Source organism: Prosopis cineraria, unplaced genomic scaffold, assembly GCF_029017545.1.
Source record: "Prosopis cineraria cultivar Desert tree isolate PC_DT_omini unplaced genomic scaffold, ASM2901754v1 PC13, whole genome shotgun sequence".
Lineage (NCBI taxonomy): Eukaryota > Viridiplantae > Streptophyta > Magnoliopsida > Fabales > Fabaceae > Prosopis > Prosopis cineraria.
Window position 1 is genome coordinate 5,615,677 of NW_026555344.1, and position 11,644 is coordinate 5,627,320.

The window sequence follows — 11,644 nt, forward strand, 5'->3', positions numbered from 1 at the left end:
TTTACCTATTAAATGAAAGGAAGTGTTGGTAAATTTGACCAACATTAAATCAATGCAATAATAATTATAATGACTTTAATAAAATATACCTGGACGTGGATGCGAAAAATGCATTGAAGGAGTTGATATAGCATTATCAAATACTCAGGCATCATGAGCTGTACCTTTCCATCCCACAATAACAAAAGTAAAACACATGTCTTAATCACATACAGCCATAACATCCTGTGGTGCATATCCCTTTCTTCCAATAAATTTGATTTGATCAACAATACTAAACATGCATAGCACATGAGTGCCATTAATTGCTCCCATAGTATCCTTAAAAAATGGCCAATACTGTGGATCATTTTGAATTTTTGAATGACATCATTGAAATAAAGGATCAAGTGACTTTATGTTTGCCTTGGAAAGGTTAAGGCAAGCAGCTAATACTTTATGAAAATTTCTATAGACAGTTTCCCCTAAATGTTGAAATCGTTCTTGTATCTTCCTATTACCAACTCCATGTCCAACTGTATTTAAAAACATTCCAACTATTTCTTCAATTCTCATTTTTTTAGACTTCTTTAGACCAAGATCAACTAATGTTGCACATAGTTGCCTAAACAAATATTTTTCCATTCAAAACATTTCATAACAACAATCAGGATAACCTTGTAAAATCTCATTGACCCACATTTGCCCTATTTTCCTGTTAGTTCTTCGTGGCTTTTTACACACATATGGCATCACATATTCATTAACTAATTGACATATTTCTTCTTGCTTAGTTATATCTTGTTGTAACAAGGGAAGTAGTTGATGAGCCACATCTACATCCCAACATTCATTCCAACATAACATATATTCATTCGAATCTTCCATGATTTTTCAACCTAAGGTAAAATAGTATGTAAATATCATTTGTATATAATATAAAATACATAGTATATAAATATCATTCAACAACATAAAAATAAAACATAAGAAAAGCATTAGATAAGAGTTAACTATTCACTACAAACTAAGTCACCATAAGCATAGCAAGGTACAAGTCAAAATAATGCAACTACAAGTCAAACACAAGTCAAGTTATCATAAGCCTAGACAAAAATTCATCCTAGTGTATTCTTTGAAATAAAATCTGGTAGATGGTAGACTTGATACTTCAACCAATTAACCAAGTGATTAGGATGATCTTTAAGTTGCCAATAAGCATCTCGTATAGGCTTGTACAGAACGAGATTGACACATCTCCAATGCAAATCTTTATTACCAAAAACTTCTAGAAGTCCATTTAGGTGAGCCACAACCTCAAAAACTCATATGTCATTTTTTAAAATTTTGTTCATTGTCTATGTTTTAGCTTTATTATCCTTAGCAATTTCACTCATCGCATCTGCTATTTTCATTGAGGCAGAGACTTTTTGCTTTTTTCTCCCACCAACTCCTACAACCCTCTTTCTCTTGCTTTGACTTCCATTGCCACTAGTTCCATCATTATTTGCGGTGACATTCAAGCCCAACAGCTCATCAGTGACCCCCATAGGTGCTGCGGTGTTAGATAAATTTAGCTCCTCTTCACTATCACCGGAGCCTTCTTGAAGGTCAATAGTGGGGCAGTACACATCCTCATCATCATCGTCCTCTATTTGAGTCTGGGTAGAAGATGGTACAAAAAGTGTCTCCCCAGTTGCCAGGACATCCTTAAATATCAAGGTTAATTCCCTTACAAATCTCAAGCCTTTATATCTAAATTTTCTATATAAGGGATTTTTCTACAACCATTCAAGTAACTAACAATTAAAATTCTCAAATTAAATTCTAATCTAAAAAGCACTTAACAACTAATCCACACCAAGATTTTTTGCTCCCACCACTCATCTGGAGTATTGACAATATTCTTGTCACTGTCCTATCCTAAGTCGATTTTACTTGAAAATAACTTATGTCATATGTTTCATTCTTTCTTCATGTTGTCTAGCTTATTTTTCAAGTGCTTTTGCTCATACCTTTTTCCTATTTTTGCCTCAAATTCCTCAATTATTGCTTGCCACTCATTTTTGTTGAAAGCAGTTCCTTTCCTTTATTTCTTGTACACTTCTCCCAAGCATTCTTTAATGAAAATTTCTATCAAAGTTGGATTCCACACTGCTTTTCCTTTGTCTCTATTTATTGTTTTATAAACTAGCCAGCCATCACAAACATGGAAATCAATAAATATCTCTGCATATGTGTATCAATTTACCTAAAGATTCGTATTTTTAGTTTGGCATTTTTCAAATTCATGGAGTCGTTTTATCAATAAATTCCTTAGAAGAGAGCTATATGCCATATTTTCAAATATATCAATCAAGTCAATGACATTAAACTGATAACTCGCCCCAAATAAACATCAATTAAAGGTTGAGGTGAGATATAACGTGTCAGGGTTGAATTACCACCCCATCCCATTCTTTACTATACAGGTCATGGATTTCCCATATTCTTCTCTCCTGCCACAAAAAGAAAAAATTCTCCTACTCTCCTATAGCTGTTTTTTTATCTCTCAATAGAAGATATAGCAGTGTTCTAGGATACAATACAATTAAATATTATATCTACCCATCGTTTTCCATCCATTTTCTTTACTTTTAATTATGCAGGCCACAGACAGAATTACCCACATTCAATGAAACCATGTGCTCTTTAAGAAAAAAAATACTTTAACGTACTAAGAAAAATTTCTCAAGTTTCAAATTGCTTTTTCAAGGAACCCAAATTTTCAGCAAGTCATAAATAAAGCCTAGACCCCAAGAATGATCAATTTCAAAGTTGCTTCAAAACAACTACAACTTTAGTGCAAAAAGTCCAGAAACAGCCACCGACGATCATTTTTAGAAGCAGAAAATCATCATTTCTCATTGCACATATCAATTTAGCTGAAAAAGCATATATCAATTCTCATCGCAGGGGATTAAAAAACAAAATGACAATCTCAAGTTCCAAAAACATCCATCGAGGATCATCACCAAGCATTCAGGTTAAGCAAGAAAAAATGAGGTAAAGAAGGAATAACAGAACATGGCAGGAAGGAAGGCAAGGAAGAAGACGAAAAGAATAATCTTACTTGGCAAGAACAGGCGATGGGGAGTAGATCCAGCTATGGGAAGTGTAGATCTGACACCGTGAAAGCTAGAAAGGATGGTAGAGAGCTGGAGATCAGTCGGAGGTTACTTGGTGCTTCAACACAGTGGAGATGAGCTACTAGACGACGTCACCTGACTAACAGAAGGAAGAAGTAGATTTATGAGGTGTATAGCGAGCGTTCTAAAGGTATCGAAATTTAAAATGTGAGTTTTGAAGATGAGCTGTTGGACAGCGTCGCTTGACTAATGGAAGGAAGAAGCAGATCTGTGAGGTGTATAACGAGTGTTCTAAAGGAAGAAGCATATCTGTGAGTTTTGAGGTAGCTTGGGAGGTCACGGATAAAAAGTAGCATGCACAAAGGTAAGGCACAACTCAAGTAGATAAAAAGCAAGAGAGAGAAAGCATCAACATTAATGCGCGTTTACATGCTAACTAAGGTTGAAAAATTATGTTAATTCAAACAAGATTTTTTTAACATTTATATCCTAACCTCAATTTGACCCATTCTAACTGAGGTTAAAATTTAATCCAAACATGCTCTTAGTACTGATACAGACATGAGTCACTTGTTATTGTAAGGAGAAAATTTAAATTAATTACTATTGTTTATAAAAATTTAATTTCTTGATTAGTTTGAACTATTCCAATTTATTGATATTAAAAAAGAGTCTCTTAATCATCCTTGAGCCTTCATTTGATCTGAAATCAATGTAAATATTTACCCATAATTATTAATATATTATTATGAGAAATATAAAAGGAATGGTGTGAGGTTGTGCCGAAATCTCCTGTTTATTTAACTATTTTATTAGTGCAATTAATAATTAAGAGTATAATTTACTTCTTCTATTTCTATATATAAAAGGAAAAAAACTATATCACACAATTTAAGAAAATTGGTTAACTAAAACAATTATATTTAAAAATAAAAAAATATATATTAAAATATTCTATGTTAATCAATATAAACATATATTAATTATTTTTTATTAATGTCAATCACGGGAGGATGATTTAAAAAATATATAATAAATATTTATTAAAATGAGTGATTTTGTTTAAATTAAAAAGTGATAGTTTTTTCAATAATAAAAAAAAATGGAGGGAGTATCATTGATTGAAAATATATAGTCAAAGCCTACCAATGCGCGTGAGGTGTTACGAAATCACGTGACTCTCATCAATCAGTTTCAATCCTGCACATTACGCGCGCGCGCCGCGCCCCAATCTGTCATGCTTCCATTAAACGAAGTTTCAGAAAATAAAACTTCAAGCAAAACTGATCGAACAAAGCTGTAAGTAAAATGAAACTTCCTCTTTCAGTCACCAAAACAACCGGCATATGTAATTTAATTTTAATTTAATTATAACTCAATCTTTAAATTTTGATTCATTATAATTTAATTCATATAGTTTAAATTATTTAAAATATTGGTCTCTATATTTTAAAAAATAAATTATTTTAAAATTTTAATCTTTATAACATTTACAAAGTTTAAAAGTTTTAGGATGTAAAATATTAATCCCTACATTTTAAAATAATTTTAACATTTATTCCCTCCTTTAAAAAATATAAGACATTTTTTTAAGACAAGATATCTAAAAATATAATGTATTTTAGGTCTTTCAAGGTGAAATTAATAAAATTTTTTTCAAAAATACTATTAATTAGGGGATATAATTAATAAAAAATTTTAATCAAAACAGCTTATTAAATAAGAATAAATATAAAAAGTATATATAATTTTAAAAATAATTAACTAGCTTATTGAAAAGTGTAACTCAATTAAAAATGCGTTATCAACCCAAAAAAAAATAAAAAATGCATTATAATATTAAAATAATGGAGTATAATTTTATTTTATAAAATATAAAGATCAATATTTTAAATAATTAAAATCATAAGAATTAAATTATATCGAATTAAAATTTAAAAATTAATTTATAATTGAGTTAAAACTATAAAGATATATTACACGGAGTCAAAATTTGAAAATTTGAATTATAATTGTAGATTTATCATGTTGTTAATTTTTCCTAAAAATAATATTTGTACATGGACTGATGATCTAGAGCAGAAGTCGTGGCATCCATCATCACTCGTCTGAAAGTTATGGCGAAGGAAGAAGGTCTGAACAACTCTTCTCTATATGACATGGCTCCACCATCTTTGAGATTGAGAGTCCTCGAGCAGAATAAGTCTATGGAATCCTATCCCCAGCTTGCAATTATCTAGTTTTCTTTCCGGGCTTATCCCATCTCTCGTGTTTGTGTGTCTATATAAAGGATTAAATGATAATTTTAAACCTAAAGTATTATATGTTTAGCAGAATTTAAATCCTAAACAATTAAATATGCACCAATGTCTAAGTTGCACTTAACTACTGTCACTTTGAACATGGTGGGCCCACATTCTTTGTCTCTGCGTGTCTCTAACTCTCTTCTCCCTCCCTATCGCCGTCCCTCTCTCCTCTCTTCATATTCAAAACAAACGCATCTGCTACGTCTTCCTTCTCTGCTCAGTGCTCACAGAGGCGATAAATTGAACAAGGAATCTCCCAACCTCGAATATATATCTACGCATGCAAACAACACGCACTTGCGTCTAATGCTCCCTTTTCTCGTTCGAACTTCTCGGTGGTGACTCTCTCTATTCAATATTCATTGCTTATCTTATTCCACCCCCTCACCCTTCTCTCTTTCATTGGCCTGGGGCTTGAGATCTGGCAACGCTCGTGCTCTTGGCCCTTGGGCAGTGGCGGACCTAAAATTTTATACCAAATGAAATTTAATATTTTAAAAAATAATCTAAATTAAACACATAAGAAAAAATAAGCTGCTATTAAATAATGCTAACTTAAAATATAAGATTATCTTCATACAAGCGAAAAATTATATTGAAAATTATAGTATAGATATTAGATATTAATATCATACGATTTTTGTTAAGATTAAAAATATTGATAAATATTTTCAATATAAATTAATACAGAAAATTATTTTTTATTTTATTAGATAGTGTTACTTTTATATATGAAAGAGTAGAAATTAAAAAAAAATCTAATGTTATTATCTTTTAGATATTAAGTATCACTAAATATTTAATTTGAGAATTTGAAAAAATATTTTATAATATTTATTATACTCTTATACTTTATTTTATACTACAAGTCAATATTTTTATTAATTACTCAAACACTAATATTTCTACCTCCCTACAAAGTTAACAATATAAATAGCATTAACTTTCTCTGTTGAATGATTCAAAAAATGTTGAAGCAGTGAAGATTGAAATTTTGAAAAACTAAAGTGAAGCAAGAGTAATTTTTTAAGGGGGGGCAAATGAAACAACTTTTTAGGAGGGGCAAGGGAAAATTTTTCCTTATCATAATTAAGAGGAATTCATGGTTAAAGTGCTTAATGTAGGTCCGTCCTTGCTCTTGTGCTTGGCCATTCACGTTGGGTAATTTCAACAATGAAAGAAAAAGCTCACTCTTAGCAAACATATCCACAGCCTGATTTTTTAAGGGAAACGAGTTGCAAATTTAATAAGATAATATTAATTTTATTTGTTTATTTGAAAGTTCATTCCCTCCTTTTAATATAAAGTTATAAAATATTAAAATATTAAATTTAAATAGTATAATATTTTTAAGAAAAATCATTAGATGACCAATAAAATTACCAAGAATCACCTAAAATATTTACAGAACTTAATCATTATTAATTTTATTATAAAATCATTTTCCATAATTTATTTAAAAATATCATTGTTATTATTATTAGGATTAAAATACATTTTTTCCTGAACTTTTATTTGAGGAATATTGGGCACCTTATATGAAATCATTTTTTTTTAAATTATTTTTTAAATGAGTAAAAATTTCCTTTTGATAATGAATCATAGAGTTAAAAACAGAAACAGACAAACACACCCTGTCTTTCCTTGTAAAGTACTTCGCCCCTGGTCGGGTGTCAACTAATTCCCACTTGTGCGCACTCGCTTCAGTGCATAAAGCCGTGCAAATAAAATACATGTTTGATACTTTAATTTTATCGTATATTTTAATAAAATTCGTTAATAAATTTGTTTTTAATTTAATGTCTCAATTTTATTGGTAAATTTCTCTGTATTTGATACTTTTTTTATAAGAAAGAATGACAAATAAAGATCTTATAAAAATATTAATATCAAATTATGATTTTTTTTAAAAACTAACGTTCCTATATTTTAGTATTCCTTCTCCCATGTTTTAGTATTAAAATTTTAAATTTAATATTAATATTCTTATAAAATCCTTACTTATCATTTTTCTAAAGGTCTAAACCTTAAATAAAACAGGATGGAGTGGCCAGAATTACATTTTAGGTGTTAAATAAATATTCTAGACTAATTTAGAACATATTAATGTCATTGGAAATGGGCTTGATTCTAATAAAAGAACCATGACTGCTTAAGCACAAAATTACATGTCGAAGTTCATGTTTTTTGTGAATATAAAAAGTGCATTTGAAAGAGTTTATAACCCGCCCGACAATACTTGAATATGAATTGGTCAAATAATTATATAAAAAACTTAGTTGTTACTTCTTTAATTTTATTTATAAGACAAAAAGAGAATATTAATTTTTCCCTTTTTATAAAACACTTCATTATTTGTTATTTTTATATTTATTTGTTGTCCTTATTAAATACCAGAAAAAAAATATTAAAAATAATTTTTTTAACTTTTATCATAAATTGATGTAAAAACTTGTTAAATTTTAAAATTGAGTTAATGAGATTTAATAACAAGTGAGGATGTTTTTCAATTTCTTAAAAAAATTGAAAAAAATCAGTGATTTTTTACACCCAGTACTTCAAACAATCAGAGTAGAAAGTTCAAAATTATTTTTTAAAATAATATTTAAAAAATATTAAGGGTTAAATTGTCATTTTACTAATAATAAAATATAATATGAAATAATACTCTCTCTTTTAAAAAATGTATGGTATTTTTAGTGTTTCAAGATGTGATTAGTATATTTTTTTAAAAGTGCTCATAATAAATAAATTACTTTATAATTATTTTAAAGTGAAACATCTTATTAAATAATGATATATATTGAAAAATAATGTTAGTTTGAAAATAAATAACTTTATTAGGGGTGAAATTTAGTTAAAAATAGTTATATTTTTAAACAAATGGAGTATATTATTTGATATGAATAGTCATATATTATTTTTAATAATATAACATATACCCTCTCCGTTTAAAAATATAAAACATTTTTTGAAAAGTTGAATATTAAAAAATATGATATATTTTTAATTTTTTGAGACATAATCATTGCCTTTTTTTAAAAAATATCCCTATTAATGAATGAATTTATATTTATTGTAGAGCATTTATAGGGTAAATATAAAAAGATAGAACTAATTTAAAAGTAGATAATTACTTTATAGAAATAAAATTTAATTAAAAATATTTTATATTTTTTTTTACAGAAGGAGTAGTTAAATTTTCATATAATAATTGCGAATATATTTCAATTCAATTAAAAAAAAAAAGAAGACATAAGACATAAAAGATAAGAAGTTATAAGTTCAAATTTTATAAGTAACAAATATATATCATGGCATGAGGGGGCAGTGATGTGTCGCGAGGTGATGCACACAATATTGCGTGAAATAAGAATGTATAACTGTTTACACGGATTATGTAAAAGAATCAATGTAAAAAGTGCCCATCATTTTTTACCCTTTTTTTTTTTAAAACTTTTACACTAGGCTTATGAGCACTTTTTACCCTAATGTAAAAAGTGACTTCCACTTTAGTTATAGAACTAGTGTAAGAGATTATTTTAATTGGTCTAAAAAGATTATTTTGAAGTAGTGAAAGATTAAAAACTTATTAAATTTTTAGTTAAATTGATAAGATTTTAAATTTTTCTTGATGTTAGTGAAAAGACTAAAAATTACTTATAAATAAAAAGAGTATATACTCTCTCTATTAAAAAATATAAAGTATATTTAATTAAATTTTATCCTTAATAAAGTAATTAATTATTTTTAAATTATTTTTTTATATTTATTCTTATTTAATATGAAAACTTAAAAAAAGATAATAATTATACTTAAAACCATTTAAAAATAAATATCCAACTCATTAAAAAATATTTTAAATCTTTTAATAGAGGGAGTGCTATTTACGCGCTGCCCATTCACACCACTTTGCCACTAACTTCAATGTTTTAAGCTCTTAGTATAAAATACCATTGCCGTGCTTGTATGGGACACCACAGTGGGCGGAAGGGATAGTGACATTGATGGATTGAAAGAGAGAGAGAAGATTTAAAATATTTCATCCATTTTTTATAATAGCGTAAGAGATATTTCTTTTTTGTTTAAAAGTGTAAATATTTTTAACTAAATTTTATTTTAATAAAATAGTTATTTATTCTTAAATTAATTTTATCTTTTTATATTTATTTTTATTAAATATTTTATAATAAATATAAAGTTATTATTAATAGAGACACTTTAAAAAAAAGGCAATGGTTACAACTCAAAATACTAAAAATATCTTATATTTTTGAATATCTAACTCCTTAAAAATATTTTATACTTTTGAATGGAGCAAGTAAATCCCAACAATAATATAGATTATCTCTTTGAAGATATTGAAAGAGAAAGGTAAATTTCTCCCAGCTAAATTACCACAAACAAAGAGGTTGGGATTTAAACCTTAAATCACTTGTTTAAATGACAAAAGCACCATTTACACTAATTTTAGTTGGTAATATTTTTTACTCTTTTATTAAAAAATATAAGACATTTTTGACCAAATTTTTCTCCCAATAAAGTAATTACTTGTTTTTAAATTAACTTTATTTTTTTATATTTACTCTTATTCAATAAGGTGTTTTACTATAAAAAAATATAAAGTGATTTATTTAATAGGATTACTTTTGAAACAAAGGTAATTATTACTTATTGAAAAACTAAAAATTTCTTAAATTTTTTAATATCAAACTTCTCAAAAAATATTTTATATTTTTTAATGAAGGGAGTATATTTTTATCTATTATAAGCTATTTCCGGTATTTTTTATTAAAAATAAATAAAAATATTAAAACTCATCATTAACTCTATCTATACTAATTTTTTTACTTTATCGATACCAAATATGTTTTTGAAAAATTTCTATTTTCCTACATTAACATTATATATTGCATAAAGGTAAAAATAAAAATTTATAAGAAAATTAATATGATACCTTAATAAAAGAATCACGAAACCCCTTTTCCAAAGGAGTCACTGTATTGAATTAATTATTTAATTTAATTTTATACAGCTAAAACTTAGAAGTTGCTTTCCTTATTTATAACTGTAACTTTTTCTATGTCTTGGCATATTCTCGCAATCAATAATATGTAATACTCCATAAAAAAAGTATTTAATTTAATTTTATATATTTGCTATGTTTGAATGCATGTGAATTTAAATTTGAGTCAAATTTAAATTTACACACTTTTAATTTAAGTTATTAAATTCAATTTAAGATATTAAATTCAATTTAAGATCGATTCTATCTTGACAAGAACTGAATTCAAATTTAACAACCAATTTTTTTTTCAATTTAAGATATTAAATTCAACAATTTCCATAAGCAACCTAAAATTCTGGGAAAAATATTACAAGAGATATGGATATGAAATAGAAATGTAAAGAGAAATAATAGTACTTAAATTAAATCGCAAAATTGGTTGTTAAATTGGTTGTTAAATTTGACAAGAACTGAATCACCATTGGTGACAAGGATCAAATTTTCAATGGTGATTGAGACCACACGATTGGAATCAATCAGGACTGAACTGTCGGTGCCGATTGAGACTTGACTGTTGTCATAGTCTAGGACTAGTCTATGATCACCATCTTTAATATGTCTACCTTCATCTTCCGATGCCAAATGCTGTTATTAACATGAAATGGTCTGGTGTCATCATTTAAGTTCAATTTGCAACTCTCAAACTGTTGTAATTGTCCCATGCTAATTCATAAGGATTGTTTAGGATTGGGCCATTGATATCAACTGAGATTGGGCTATCGCTACCAATTGAGTTTGGACCACTAACATCATCTAGGTTTGGACAATCGGAGTCAATTGAGACTGAGCTGCCACACCTGATTTAGATTAAACCGCTGACTTTGATCAGGATTTAACCACTGATGTCGTCCGAGTTGCTTTTAAATTCAAACATATAATTTAAAGTTTGGAATTTTATTTGAAATCTAAACAAAAGATTTTAATATTATAATTTAAAAGTTTTTATATCATCGAAATAAAAAATATTAGAATATATAAATTTTAAATATAATATTTTAAATTTAAATTTTTAATTTAAATCTATCCATTCAAATGCAACCTTAAGCTCTTGGAATTGAAATATTAATATGTATCCAAAGGTTGAAAAATACACCAGACTTTGAACCGTTCTCGAGTCATTTAATTTTAATATACCCTCAAGCTCCGTCAAAAATTATCAACAT